The sequence below is a fragment of the Pollachius pollachius genome, assembly GCF_949987615.1.
Source record: "Pollachius pollachius genome assembly, chromosome: 3".
NCBI classification, from domain to species: Eukaryota; Metazoa; Chordata; class Actinopteri; order Gadiformes; family Gadidae; genus Pollachius; species Pollachius pollachius.
Window position 1 is genome coordinate 12,584,521 of NC_136936.1, and position 14,189 is coordinate 12,598,709.

Below are 14,189 nucleotides of genomic sequence, written 5' to 3' on the forward strand. Positions count from 1 at the left end.
TACAATAGCAAATTAAAGAAATGGCTATCATTGAATTAATGTGTGCCTAAAGGAAAATATATATGTTAGCATCCTATATTCACCCTCAACATTTGATCTTGTCTCCAAAAAGATAATTACTGTCTGCGACCATGCGTCCCTTCTGGCCGACTGATGCAGACCAGCAGGGATAGCGAAGGTAGCATTTGACTTTGTGCAGGGGGAACGACAGAACAGCACCACGCGAGCTGCACTGTAACTTATCCTGCTTCTCGCAATCTATCGCAGTCGGCAGGGTTCGAACCGCCGCTGCCAGGTTACGAGTCCGACTCCCTAACCACTAGACCATGTGTAGAGCGTCTAAGCTCCTCGCATTCTGCGGACATTAAATCTAGTGATATCAGAATACACTACCGTACATTTCATTACATTTACATTTACATTTACGGCATTTAGCAGACGCTTTTATCCAAAGCGACTTAAAATAATTACATTTGTCATAAGTGAAACAATATATCGCTGTCGGTACAGTAAAGATGTTCATAGAACCAAGTGCAAGTATTACAATCGCTAGGCTAACCCATTCCCCGTGTAAAGCAAAGATAGCAGCTACTGTAGATGCTACACAATTAAGTACCTTGAATAAGTGCAATGTACAAGTTCCAGGACGTACAACATTCAATAGTGGCTGTTTTGTTAAACAAATGTTCTTTGTTTAACAAAACGTTTTGACGCAGTCGATGATAGAGCTGCCTACCGGAAGAGAAAAGGCAAGGACTCAAATTCGAGTGTCTCGTTTCCCTTAAAAAGTGATAATTTTTCTGCATGAAATGCAAACATGCAAAAGACCACTATGGTTTTTATACCCGGCATGAAACATGTGTTTCGTTGCTGAAGGGGTGATTTCCATGCATCCATAAAATGTTAATTGCTTGCATAGAAATTAATTTCGTTCGTGGAAGATCACTTTGGTGCAGTACAGCAGCAGGCACTGTCGTTGTTTCTGGGTTAAGAAACACTGCTGGTTTATTTTTGTCCAATGTGTACGATATGTCAAAGATCCGACTCCCTACGTCAATGCTCTCTCAAATATGTGTGGGGCCAGGTTCTCTCAGTCCAAGGAGCGAGAATCTCACTATTGGGGCATGTTATCGAACGAGAACTATAGGTCAATGTGTGTTTTCTTTTAGTTCTCGCTGACGTTGGGAACCGGTCTTTGAAACATCGCTTTGGAATGTAGCGCCATGCTGATATTAGTTTGTTAAGCATCATCAAGTCATTAAATAAGCACTGCAATGAACACATGCCACCTGGAAGAGTTGATGTGATAGAGGTACATTCCTCCTGTGCGTGGGCGTGTGCGTTAACCTATTATAATTCATTATCTGAAGATGTTACTGGGTATCGCCCTTCACAGGGATAATCCCGTTTCCTTCCAAGCCTTATCACGTCAGAGCCCTCTACAACAGGTGGCTGTGTTGGACAATATCGAGATGAAAGGTGCCAGCCCATAAAGTGTGAGTCCAACAGAATTTCCTTGCAGGATCACTGAACATCCACACTTGAGGTCAGTGTCGCAGTGCAACCATTCTTTTAAGAGGCAGACTAAAACCAAGACTTCTAAGGAACATGGAAAATCCCCATAAAGCTAAGAATAAACTAATACTAGTTTCTTGTTGTTTTCATTTTTTAACAGTTATTTGGTTTTATTAACAAAGCATAGCAATGCCATAGAATACTAAAATCAGGTATTTGTCTAGATGCAGTATTATTTTGGAGCAAGAAGTTAATATGTTTGATTTTATTGATATCTAAATTGTTGTGTTTTGATTGGGTTTTTCTTTATTGTTCCAAACGCTGTGCAATGCCGAAATGAATCAACCGACTAGGAGCTGAACAATGAGTCGTCTTCAAGCAGTAGTTCCCTTTTGTTCTCATTAGCAATAAAACAAAGTAACAGCCACTAATGAAGAACCCCGCTCTGTCCGAAGTTGAAGGAGAAGTGATTCTAGGTTATAAAGGTCTGCTTCGGAGCTGCTGTTGTTCCTGCAGCCAAATGATCTGTGCTCCGCAGGAGGCCCATCCGTTCCCTTCTCCCTGACACAGAGTGTAATATTTCTTCAACCAAAAAATTAATCACACACACCATCACTCCCTACCAGGCTGCGGACAATGGTTTCACCGCGCAGCACTGACTTTTGCTGTAGACCTTGTGAAATACATTGATTATTTATGTGGTTTTACCAAATGTGTGCAACTCTGGGTTCCGCAGAGTATTATGCCAGGGGCATAAAATAAAAGTGAAAAAGAGGGGATTGTACTGGGACCAGCCAGAGCCCACAGAAGGAGATGGAAGAGAGGGGAAATCGAACAGGGTAGAAAATGGAGAGCCTTTATGAGGTGAGCAATCTCCTTGCCACCATGACTCTGCTTCCTTCTCCCTCCAGCTGAGCTCTCATTTGTTTTCTTTTCCTCCATCTCCTCTGTCATCTCCCCCCCCCCCCCCTCTCTCTCTCTCTGGAACTTCCTTCACCTGCCCCCTCTCTTTAACAGTGAGGGTGCCAGGCTCTTGCTGTCAGAATACTAACAGCAGCACTCAGCCTGAAAATGAATGGTTGTCCTCTGGTGTGTTCACAGCAGCTAGCAATCCACACGCTCTTTCATTCTGGCCGGCAGGCACATATTCTGCTGATTGTACTGCCACCCTCTGCTTTCTAATGATTTAAAGTGTGTGTGTGTGTGTGTGTGTGTGTGTGTGTGTGTGTGTGTGTGTGTCTGTGTGTGCCTCTGCATCTTGCTGCATATGGGCAAATAGTTGTCCCATTAATGCGTTCATTATTTGTATTTATTAACGTAACAGGTCGATATTACTTGTGACTCCACTGTGTTTCCCGGTGGCTGCCCCCGTTTCTAGAGCACGACCATGGCTCTATGATCGCAATCCAATGCTAACCTTCATATCTCCTGCAGGAGTGCATGAACCTTGCCCCGAGATTTCAAACCAGCAGGACTGAAAACTATTTCATCAATGAAATGTAATGCTTGTGACTTCACATTTCATCATCTCCTCTGCATTTACATGGTAAACGACTAGATAACACAACGAGGGCAACAACACTGTGATGGGGAGATACAGACAGTCTGGGACTGACAGTCAACAGAGAAAATCTCAGTGGACACACATCACCAAGGGCACCACCTAACTTTTTAAGCATTCCCACTCCGACTACCTGTGGCAAAATAAATAAGCTAAGATAAGACAAATTGGAGTGAAAGTTTCTGGGAAGTGGGTTGCTTCTTTTTGAAATTAAATTGGTCTCCGCAGCGGTGATGTGAATATTGCCATAACACTATAATATTTACTCGTAATAAACTACTGTACCAAATGGATGGATTGAAATGGGAAATGGCAATTATTTCTAGTCTAATGTGAACCACCCCCGGAAGGATTGCCACCTTGTTGTGGTCTGGGGGCTTGCGTGCCTCAATGACCCCAAGATCTATACCGACAGGAGCTTAGGCTCCTGGTAGGGTCAAGTCTCAAGTCGGTCAGGTCGAGGGATAGAGGTCTGACAAAGTGCAATCCACTGGTCCTCCAGGTTGGGGGTTGGGCACAGGGCTGACAACCCAGTCCCATAGAAAAAGTATTGTTACGGAAACGGCAACAAAGGAAAAAAACACTACTGTGTACAATGGGCATCCAGAGTTATCGAAAGATAATAGAATGAATGTCAATAGTGAACGCCGTGAGGGAGCAACTGACAAGAAGGTGGGTGCCCTCAACACAAAATGCAAGACCAGGATTGGATTCTGGAATGTGCCAACCTTGTACCAAACAAGTAAACTCGCTCAAGTAAGAGAAATTACAACCTGCATATTCTCGGAATAAGTAAGAGTAGGTGGACAGGAACAGGCAGACACAAAACCAACACAGGACAGACTGTCCTGTACTTCGGAAGGAATGACAACCAACATCATGAAGGGGTAGCCATCATCCTTAACGAACTGAGAAATGTCTGATGGAATGGAAACCTGTAAACAGCAGACTCATGAAAGTCCAATTGTGGGGGGAAACACATTAACATCACAATCATCCAATGTTATGCACCAACAAATGACAGTGATGAAATAACCAAGGACATATTCTATGATCCGCTCCAAGCAGAAATAGAAGAAACTCCACAACATGATATGAAGATAATAATGGGCGATTTAAATGCAAAAGTAGGCAGCAATAACAAAAACTATGGGGAGGGAGGGCTGTGGCATCATGAATGGAAATGGAGAGAGGCTGTTAGAGTTATGTACCACTTACAACCTTGTCATCGGAGGTACCCTATTCCCACATTACGACATCCACAAACTCACCTGTTGTCACCCCCAATGGAAGAGACAGGAACCAGATAGTCCATCTACTGATCAACGGCATCTGGAGACGATCACTCTTGGACATTAGAGTCAGGAGAGGAGCTGATGTCCGCAGCGACCATCACCTAGTCACAGCAGTGCTTAAGTTAAAATTAAGGAGAAATGGGAAGAAGATAACAGGACAGCAACATTTTGACGTGGAGAAATAACATGACCCCAAAGTGAAGGCCGCTCTCATACTACAGCTGAAAAACAGATTCCAAGCTCTGGCAGACACGTGTGACAACATGCAAAAAGGACCTGATGATGCCAACATTAAATGGGAACAGATCAAAACCGCTTACTCCAACAGCAGTGAAGTCTGCCTGGGAATAAAGCAAAGGAACAGAAAAGAGTGGATTACAGCAGACACCTGGAAAGTCATTGCAGATAGTAGAGCCCTTAAAAATAAATTAATGGAAGCCAAGTCAGAAAAGATTAAAGATAAATACGAGCAACAATATAGGGAAACCGACAGAACAGTTAAGAGGATGGCAAGAGAAAACAAGAGAAATTATATAAACAGTCTTGCAGACCAGGCAGAAGAAGCAGCAAACAAGGGGAGAGCTAGGTAATGTCTACAAAATCAACAGAATAGTCTGCGGTAGGTACCAAAGAGCTATAGATACGTAGATCACTGACAAACAAGGGCGAACTCTTACATCAGAGGCAGAAGTAGAGGCAAGGTGGGCTGAACACTTCAGCAAGGTCCTAAACAGACCCCCACCAACAGCAGAAGCAGAGATACAGGAACCTGAGACTGTCCTTGATGTAAACACTGCACCACCAGTATTAGGTGGCTGAAAAATAAATAGTTTCAGCCATCAAATCACTGAAAAACGGAAAAGCCCCTAGGCAAGACAACCTGAATGCAAAACCCTTCAAAGTACACCCAGAACTTTCAGCAAAACTGCTCAAACCACTCTTCACAACCATATGGGAGGGGAAGACGATACCAAACGACTGGTCAAAGGGTGTAATCGTAAAGATCCCCAAGAAAGGTTCCCTAAAAAACTGCGACAGCTGGCGTGGAATTACCCTTTTGTCAATTCCAAGTAAAATACTATCAAAAGTCATCATACAAAGAATTTCAGATGCAATTGACAAGCAGCTCAGAAGAGAACAAGCAGGGTTTCGGAAAGGAAGAGGGTGGGCCGACCAAATTTTCACACAACATTATAGAGCAGTGCACAGAATGGCAAAGACAGCTATATATCAATTTTGTAGACTTTGAGAAAACATTTGACAGCATACACAGTGACAGTTTATGGCACATTCTATGTTTGTATGGGATTCCACAAGAAATCATCCTCATCATAAAGGGTTCTTACACCAACTTCACATGCCAAGTAGGAAACAGCAACCACACTTTTGAAGTCAAGACTGGAGTGAGGCAAGGATGCGTGATGTCCGCATTACTCTTCAATACCGTCATCGACTGGGTGATGCGAAGAACTACCACAGATCAACCTAGAGGCATCAGATGGACACTATTTACAACACTGGAAGACCTAGACTTTGCCGACGACTTGTCACTGGTTTCCCATACACACCTACATATGCAAGAAAAAACATCCCGTGTCAACCGATTTTCACAACAAATACGACTGAACATAGGCCTGAAGAAAACAGAGGTGATGATTTAAACACACAAAAATCCCCCACCTATACAAATAAATGGAATAAATATACCCACAACAGAAGAGTTTTCATATCTGGGAAGCACTGTAAGATATGATGGAGGAACAGGCAATGACATCAAAAGCCGACTCAACCAGGCAAGAAACACAATCAGAATGATGAACAATGTGTGGAAGTCCACGAAGTACAGCATCAACACAAAACTCAAGTTATACCAGAGCTGTGTTCTCTCCACCTTATTATACAGCTCTTAATGCTGGAGGATGACAGAGAAAGACCTTTCCAAGATCTCTGCATTGCACACAAGAAACCTCAGAATAATCGTACGCATCTTCTGACCTAACACCATCTCCAACCAGCAATTACTTGCTCGGACAAACCAAGAAAGTATAGAGGCCATCATTACAAGAAGGTGGTGGAGATGGATTGGACACATCATGCGAAAAGAACAGGATTACATTACAAGAACCGCCCTACACTGGACACCTGAAGGCAAGCGAAAGAGAGGACGACCCAAAAAAACCTGGCGTCGAACAGTGGAGATAGAACTGAAAGCCATGAAGCAGACCTGGAGTTCTGTCCAAAAGCTTGCCCAAAACAGACAGGAGTGGAGATCCTTTGTTGCTGCCCTACATGCCAGTAGGCATGAAGGGCAGTAAGATAAGATAAGAATGTGAACTACAGATCAATAATGATAAATTGTAACACCTATAATTCGACTGTGAATTCAGCACACTTTTTGCCTCGTACACATTTTAAATGGGGCCTAGGGCTGACAACATATGCTGCGTTTTTGTGAATTAGAGAGAGAGAGAGAGAGAGAGAGAGAGAGAGAGAGAGAGAGAGAGAGAGAGAGGGAGAGAGAGATCAACAGAGAGAGAGAGAGAGACGGAGAGAGAGAAAGAGAGAGAGAGAGAGGGAGAGAGATCAACAGAGAGAGAGAGAGAGAGAGAGAGAGAAAGAGAGAGAGAGAGAGGGAGAGAGATCAACAGAGGGAGAGAGAGAGAGAGAGAGAGAGAGAGAGAGGGAGAGAGAGAAAGATGAGAGAAGAAATAGGAGGACACATTGTGGTTCTACAAAGGATCAAAAGTGCTTTGGTCCTTAAAATCCCGAGGCTGCACTGGATCCAAAAATTCATTAAATGGATATCCACTGCTCTGAAGTGGAGTGACCTGGTTTGCTTGGCCTCAGCGTCGGCATCAATGTTTTTTGCTGTTTTTTAATGTTCACAATCCTCTTGCTGCTCACAGATATGGGCAGAACCCAACACACAGACCCTTCTCTAGCCGTGAGAGAGTGCTGCACACCAATAAGCCCGGCCTGTGCACCCGCCCGTGCACTGGTTTGCCCCGGTGAGGCTTGTAATGAACACGAGGTCGGGCAGGGAAATGGCAGAGGGCTGATGGTGAATGGACTAGTGATCACAGAGACATGTCAGCGGAGCCCATTCCAATAGCTTTGAACACAAATGATTTTGGTTGATTGATTGTGGTTTGGGAGGATGGTGTGGCGTGGCTACTGAGGAAAAACTAAGAAGGGAAACAGGGATGTAGTGGGTTGTAGACGGTGTGTATAAAGAGTAGGGAGTTGTAGGACTGTAAAATCCTACATCAATATTAGCATACCGTAAGCTATAGTCTCTTGAAGACTTTGATTTGCCACCTCTCGCATGAGAAGGGCTGCAGTATCAAATGCATCAATGTCTTGATTAGAGAGACATTGTGGCGAAATAATAAAAAATATTTTGCGAAATTCCAAAATTGCATGTCATCTAACCTATGAAGTAACATTCTAATGCTCCTTTGCTTCCATAACAGTCATTGCGTTGTGACGATGTGACTGAAATGAATCCGACCATGTTCCCTTTACACTACCACCAAGGTGAAAGAGACTTACCTGTTTTGAAGGGGGACGGATTTGTCACTGTAGAAGTACTCCTTGAATAATTTACAATACAATATTATTATTCATGAAGAAAGTCAATTTGGTTCGAGTGAAACCTATAATTCAACCAATAATAGCTGAATAATAACAACTAATAATTGTCCGCGTCATTCACGGCTTCGGTCAAGCAGACTTTTCTGCATTATTTATAAACGCGTTGAAACACACGCTGTGACATTGGCAGACCACGCCAAGGACAGGGGCCCATTAAAAGCACATATGATGAGGTGTCAGGGGAACAACGTCAGCCCATTAACGACCCCCAGCAGCGGTGACGGGACACACAATCCTGTCAAATGCTTCAGTTGTTTGAGTAAGCGTAACATACCCTCGTTTTTAGTTCTAGATAAACATCAGTTCAAGTTCAGTTGTGCGATTGATATGGATATGATTTGAATATGCTTATGTTGTGAGTCTGTATATCATTGCAGATTGAATTCATATCTTATTATATTATTATATTGAACACGATTACAGCTGATGGTGTTGTTTAGTGGAGGCTGTCAAATATATATTGTGGGACATAGTTAGTTTGAATAAATGTTACATAAATAAACACATATGGACCTTTAAACACATATATGCACATATGGACCTTCAAGTGGGGATCTCAGCAGAACTGTATGTTCCCAGGAGCAAGCATCTGCAAAGACACACACACACACACACACACACACACACACACACACACACACACACACACACACACACACACACACACACACACACACACACACACCCCTACAGAGAGTGACAGAATGCCCATTCCTCTGACAATCAATAGAACAGATCCCATGAGCTCTGGTGATCACACACTTATATTCACCACTTCTTTGTCCAAGGTTATAGCTGCTTCATTTTCAACCTTTTAACACATTGACATGGAAATGTTTGTGACATGTCAAGGTCATGGCTAAGCAGGGGAGGGGGGAAGGGGGGAAGAGGAGCATCTGGGCACAGCTGCATCCAGCTGTGCATTATGAGGGAAATATCCAGCAACTAGTTCATGTACATATACTACCTCCCCTTCGTATTGTCCAATCTACTCTACATTTTCTCAAATTATTATTATGTATCTTCTTTCCTTTTTCCAATATTTTAAAGGTTTAAATTATTATTTATTATTGACTTTGTATGTATATACTAAGCCAAAAATATACATATGCAGGTAAGGGTTAGGCATATAAGTAGACAAGTTCATACAACATTTGAACCTCAATAACACGTGAATCATTATTTCAGTTTAAATCAGGAATTGTTTACAGAGGTACGAATCGACAAACATCAAACCAAAAGGGAAAGGGAAGGCTTTCCCTACTTTTCTGAAATCATTGCTCTTTCGCAACCTCTACGCCTCTGTTGATATCGGCCAACCTCTGTCTTGTCCTTCATGGCTTCAGTTGTCTGAGAGATGCCTCCTGATAACCAAAATCTGTTCATTTCAGTGGAAATGTTGAATAAATAAAAAGCAAACATGTAAGTGGAACCAAATTAGTTTTATTTTCGAGAAGTGGTTTCCTTTAAAGTGTAGACGAATGAAAGACAAACATTTATATGGGACGGAATTAGTTTTCTTTTACAGAACTGTGCTTCATTAAAGTGCAATTTAATGAAATACAAAGGGGAGGGAGAGGATGAGACTATATATCAGTCCCCGCGGCTTTTATCCCCTGTGATCTTATTTCTTATTCCAAATCCAATGATGATGTCAAGTGGTCTGATAAGACGCTGGCCAGGGTACTGTGGACGGTGGCAGTTCCAATCAGGGCTTTGACATGTCGTCTGATAGCAATGGCCTCATGGAGAAGGGGCTGGGGATTGGGGGTCATATGCCACTGGAAGTTGACCAATCATGTGCGTAATGAGTTCAGAGAAAGAATATCAAGAATGGGCTAAAATTAGATTCCAAAGATCAAAGTTGATGGACTCTTCGTTTGGTATCTGACCAGCTTTGTGTGAGTTTATCGCTGCCGCCTTTTACCGCCTTTAAGACTGCAGCACACATGTGCAGACAAGCCGCACATGTGTAGAAGGCTTAGCAATACACACAGGCCCATACCCTTCACAAAACTATAAGAGGCTAACTAGGAGGAAACCCAAGAACTAGAATCTGTGAGACCATCAAACCTCAACAAAAACGGCAAGTTGTTTGATCTGTCATGGCCACAGTTGTGGTGCTGTGTGTTCTCCCCCTGTGTCGGCCACACCCCCTGTCTGTCACACCTGGCCTGCATCAGCTCATCAACTCCCCTTCAAATACACATGGTTTCCCTGTAGTCGTCGGCAGATCGTACTTTGATATACCGTGGTAGTTATTCAAACCTGGCTCCAGTATAAACACTTTCTAGTTGTTTCTCCTGCTGAAATCTCGTGCCTCACCTTTGTTTGCCTATGGTTTTTTGGATCTACACCTCCAGCCTGCCTGCTTCACTCCCTCAAGCCTGATGCGCCCCACTCTCCAACCTGCCCCCTGCCTCACTCCTGGTTACCCCAAATAAACCTGTTCACCTTCACTCCAACTCCTGTCCTGTCTCTGTGTTCTGCTCTTGGGTCCAGCAGCTATCGCTCCCCTAACATGATCCCGATTCTTATTTCCTATTATTGGAATTGGAGTAAAAAGGAAAGTATCCTCTAAAATATATTACCGGTCTTGAAAGTCAATCTGTTTCTACATGTTGAATGAGAATATGGTGAAAGGCTGTGTGAGATGCAGGCAAGTAACTGGTTAGCTTGTTAAAAGTCTTTTAGTGGTTTAGTGTACTGTACTAGTAATCTCCTATTACCCTGTATGGGTTTTTATTTTGGATTGTATGTATTTTCTTCTTGGTAAAGGTGTAAGTCATAACCCAGAAAGGCCACCACGTCATGTGGTCTGCTCTCTGCCTAAGACTTTCTTTAAAATAGCAAGGGAGCCAGGCAACTCTTGAAAGCTATGGATTAAGTAAGGCGATCCTATCGCTGATGGGAAATGCCCAAATCCATTTTCAGGCCGGGATTAAGGATACAAAGCTTGTGCACACAACCACAAACACAGACGCACACACACACACACACACACACACACACACACACACACACACACACACACAGATACACACACACTCACATGTGACACATAGGTGTAATTAGATGGACGTTCACTCAGATCTCCATGGGAGATTGGCAGCATTATGCAATCAGATGGACCAAGTCGTTAGACTGGCTTGGATCTGCTCCGTCACCCGTCTTTCTTCAGAGAAGAGTTTAGAAGACCCTGATCCTCTGGTCTAGCAGAGCCTCTGCAGAGGTATATCTCACATATACCCACTGATCCAGATGGTGCTGGCTGTAAATGTCATGGGTATGAAGCTGTGGTTTGGGTTACACAAGAGCGTGTGTTGTTAGTGAGCCAAAACATGTCCCTCCATGGTGAGGGAATGCAATGCTGATACCTCTTTGCTGCCAGAGCTTTAAAGATATGCCATGTGGCCTCATATTCTATAGCTAGTAAATAAAATCTGATCTTAATGCTACTAGCAGCAAAATATGGTTATAAGATCACATTTTTTATTATGTAACGCACTCATAAATGAAATAATTAAATGTTGAGGGTTTGTAAATAGTTGGGCTTGATGGCAACATATACATACGTATCTACAAGGTAATTTAATCCAATAGCATATTCTACTTCTAAAACCTCATGAAGTCAGGTCTACCCTGCCCTTTGTAGCATATCCTAAATATTTCATCAGACCTTGAAGTCAATAAATATACAGTATTCATGTCTGCCTAGAACAAATATCTCCAGTCAAGTAAAATGTTCAGATGCCATTCTTGAGTTCACAAGTCTGCCAGTCTGAAGTTTGAATAGGCTAGCTATTCAAAATACATTTATAAAACGTTGATTGTTGTTGTTAAACAATATTTTATACTAAATATAAAACATTTAAAAAAGACAAACATTTTATGTACGTCTTTTTGAACTGTAGGGTACAAATGTCAAGAAGGGACAGATTGTTGTTGATGCTCGTAAATCGTTAAAATGTTGCTCATGCTGGAACAGCGTGGCCAAGACCGGAGCTATGATGACACCATGTGGACAAAATATGAATCTGTGCTGCTTTAGTATAGTTGACAAAGAAACACATTCCTGTTGAATGTTACGGCAGGAACCCCTGTGCCAATAGTGCAAGCTGACGAATTGCAATTGGAAATTAAATGCACTTCATCAAATGAAAATCATATTAATCAAATCCAGTCTGTGTTCTGTGTTTATGTCTGTGTTTATCTATTTTTTTCTGTGTGTGTGTGTGTCTGTGTGTGTGGGGTGTGTGTGTGTGTGTGTGTGTGTGTGTGTGTGTGTGTGTGTGTGTGTGTGTGTGTGTGTGTGTGTGTGTGAGAGAGAGAGAGAGAGAGAGAGAGAGAGAGAGTTTGTGTGTGTATGTGTATGTGAGAGAGAGTTTGTGTGTGTGTGTGTGTGTGTGTGTGTGTGGTTGGGTGCACTTAATCTTCCAACACTGTTTGGCTGTTTGGTTCTGAAGTCAGTTGTTTATTACCAGTCTGATGGTAATAAACCATCAGTATCTGGAGGTAATATGCTACTGGTACCGCCTATAGGCCATATTCTCTCTGTAGGCCTCCCTCCACTACAGATTTGTATTTAGTGAACTTTTCCCTGGATCTTCCATTCTTTGGCCGTTGCGTCGTTCCACGACCCTTGCCGTTCCCGCCATTTCCACATTCCTCTCTCTTTCTCTCCATGTCTCATTTTTCTTGGCCACATTCTTTTCATCTCCATATAACTCCAATAACTCAAACTCAGACATCTCATTCGCGTCACGGCCTTCACTAGCGAAGTGCAACAAACTGCCAAATAGTTTGCCTTGTGTTCATCCATCCGTTCATTTCTTTTGGAATTTCCATTATATTGAACTTTAAACAAAAACAGGTGTTTCCCAAAACATTTATGGTAGTTGGGCTATGGGGGGGGGGGGAACAAAGTAAAACTGGTAGCAAACAGTACTTAAGCCATCTTTGCAGGAGGCCCTCCCTGACATGCCCATGGGATCTGCCCCAACCTGTTGGGCTCTCATCTTGTCTCCCTGACAAGCCAGAACTTCATGGATCAGAGTTCAGGCATTTCCTGTCCCCCCAGGGGCCACTGTGCAGCGATTGATTTGTTTATAACAGTCTGTGTTGTTCTTTCTGTGGATAGGATCGTCTGCTAGAGTCGGGGTAAAGCCTCACACCAGAAACAAGATATGAGATTGGAGGTTATTTTGCTGATATCTTACCTTTTATCATAGCATCGATTGTATACGATACAAAGGCTTTATGCACCAATCACCTCACAGATGAGCTTGGAAACTGGCATCTGGAAAACATCACAGGAAATGCTCTGTGTGTCAGAGACTCACGTTCCACACTTTGACTTTGGATCTGGTCTGGAAAATAAATAACTGCACGCAGACGTCACATTCGTCTTTCTATGTGGAAACAGCGCCCTTCATAATCTTTACATTCTGCACTCATGAACTCATAGCTGTTTCAACCCCTTGCATCATATTTAATTATTAAATTCTAGGAGTCTTTGTTCTCCTTATTCATGCACTATCCCTGAACCTTGAACCTGCATGGCTCACAACACTTCCTCACCTGCAGACAAGTGTAACTGCCATGAAAACTCTGGGAACCGTTTCCAGCAGTATGACATGCAGAACTTCTTCTACACTATCACTTTTCATACGTCATATGTCATTTTATATGGCTACATTCAGAGTATTAGGCTGATACAACACGCCTATAGTCAATAGATACAATTGTTTTAATTATATTTGAATAGGCTTGTGTGCCTTTATAGAAAAAACAGTAAAGAGAGACATTAAAGTGGGTGGAAGAAGAGAAGTAATCACATACAAGTCAGTGTATTTGCTTCTATCATACGTATTGCTTGTTTTGTGTCTGAATGTGATGCTTCAAATCAGCATCACACATCTCTCGCCCCATGACTGTCAGAGAGGTGGCGTGACGAGAAAGGCTTTGAGATAAAGAAGTCGAGCTGAGGGCCGCGTATTTCCCAAGCCGGGGACCCTGACCTAGTCTGCTGCCTGGCACCATGGGGGTGTGAGGAGGTGTGAGGAGGAGGAGGAAGAGTGGGAGGAAGGCAGGCCATGCCAGCTGGACCGGGAACACAGTGGTATTGTGAGCTAACTGGCTGACCTGTGGACTGACGCCACTAC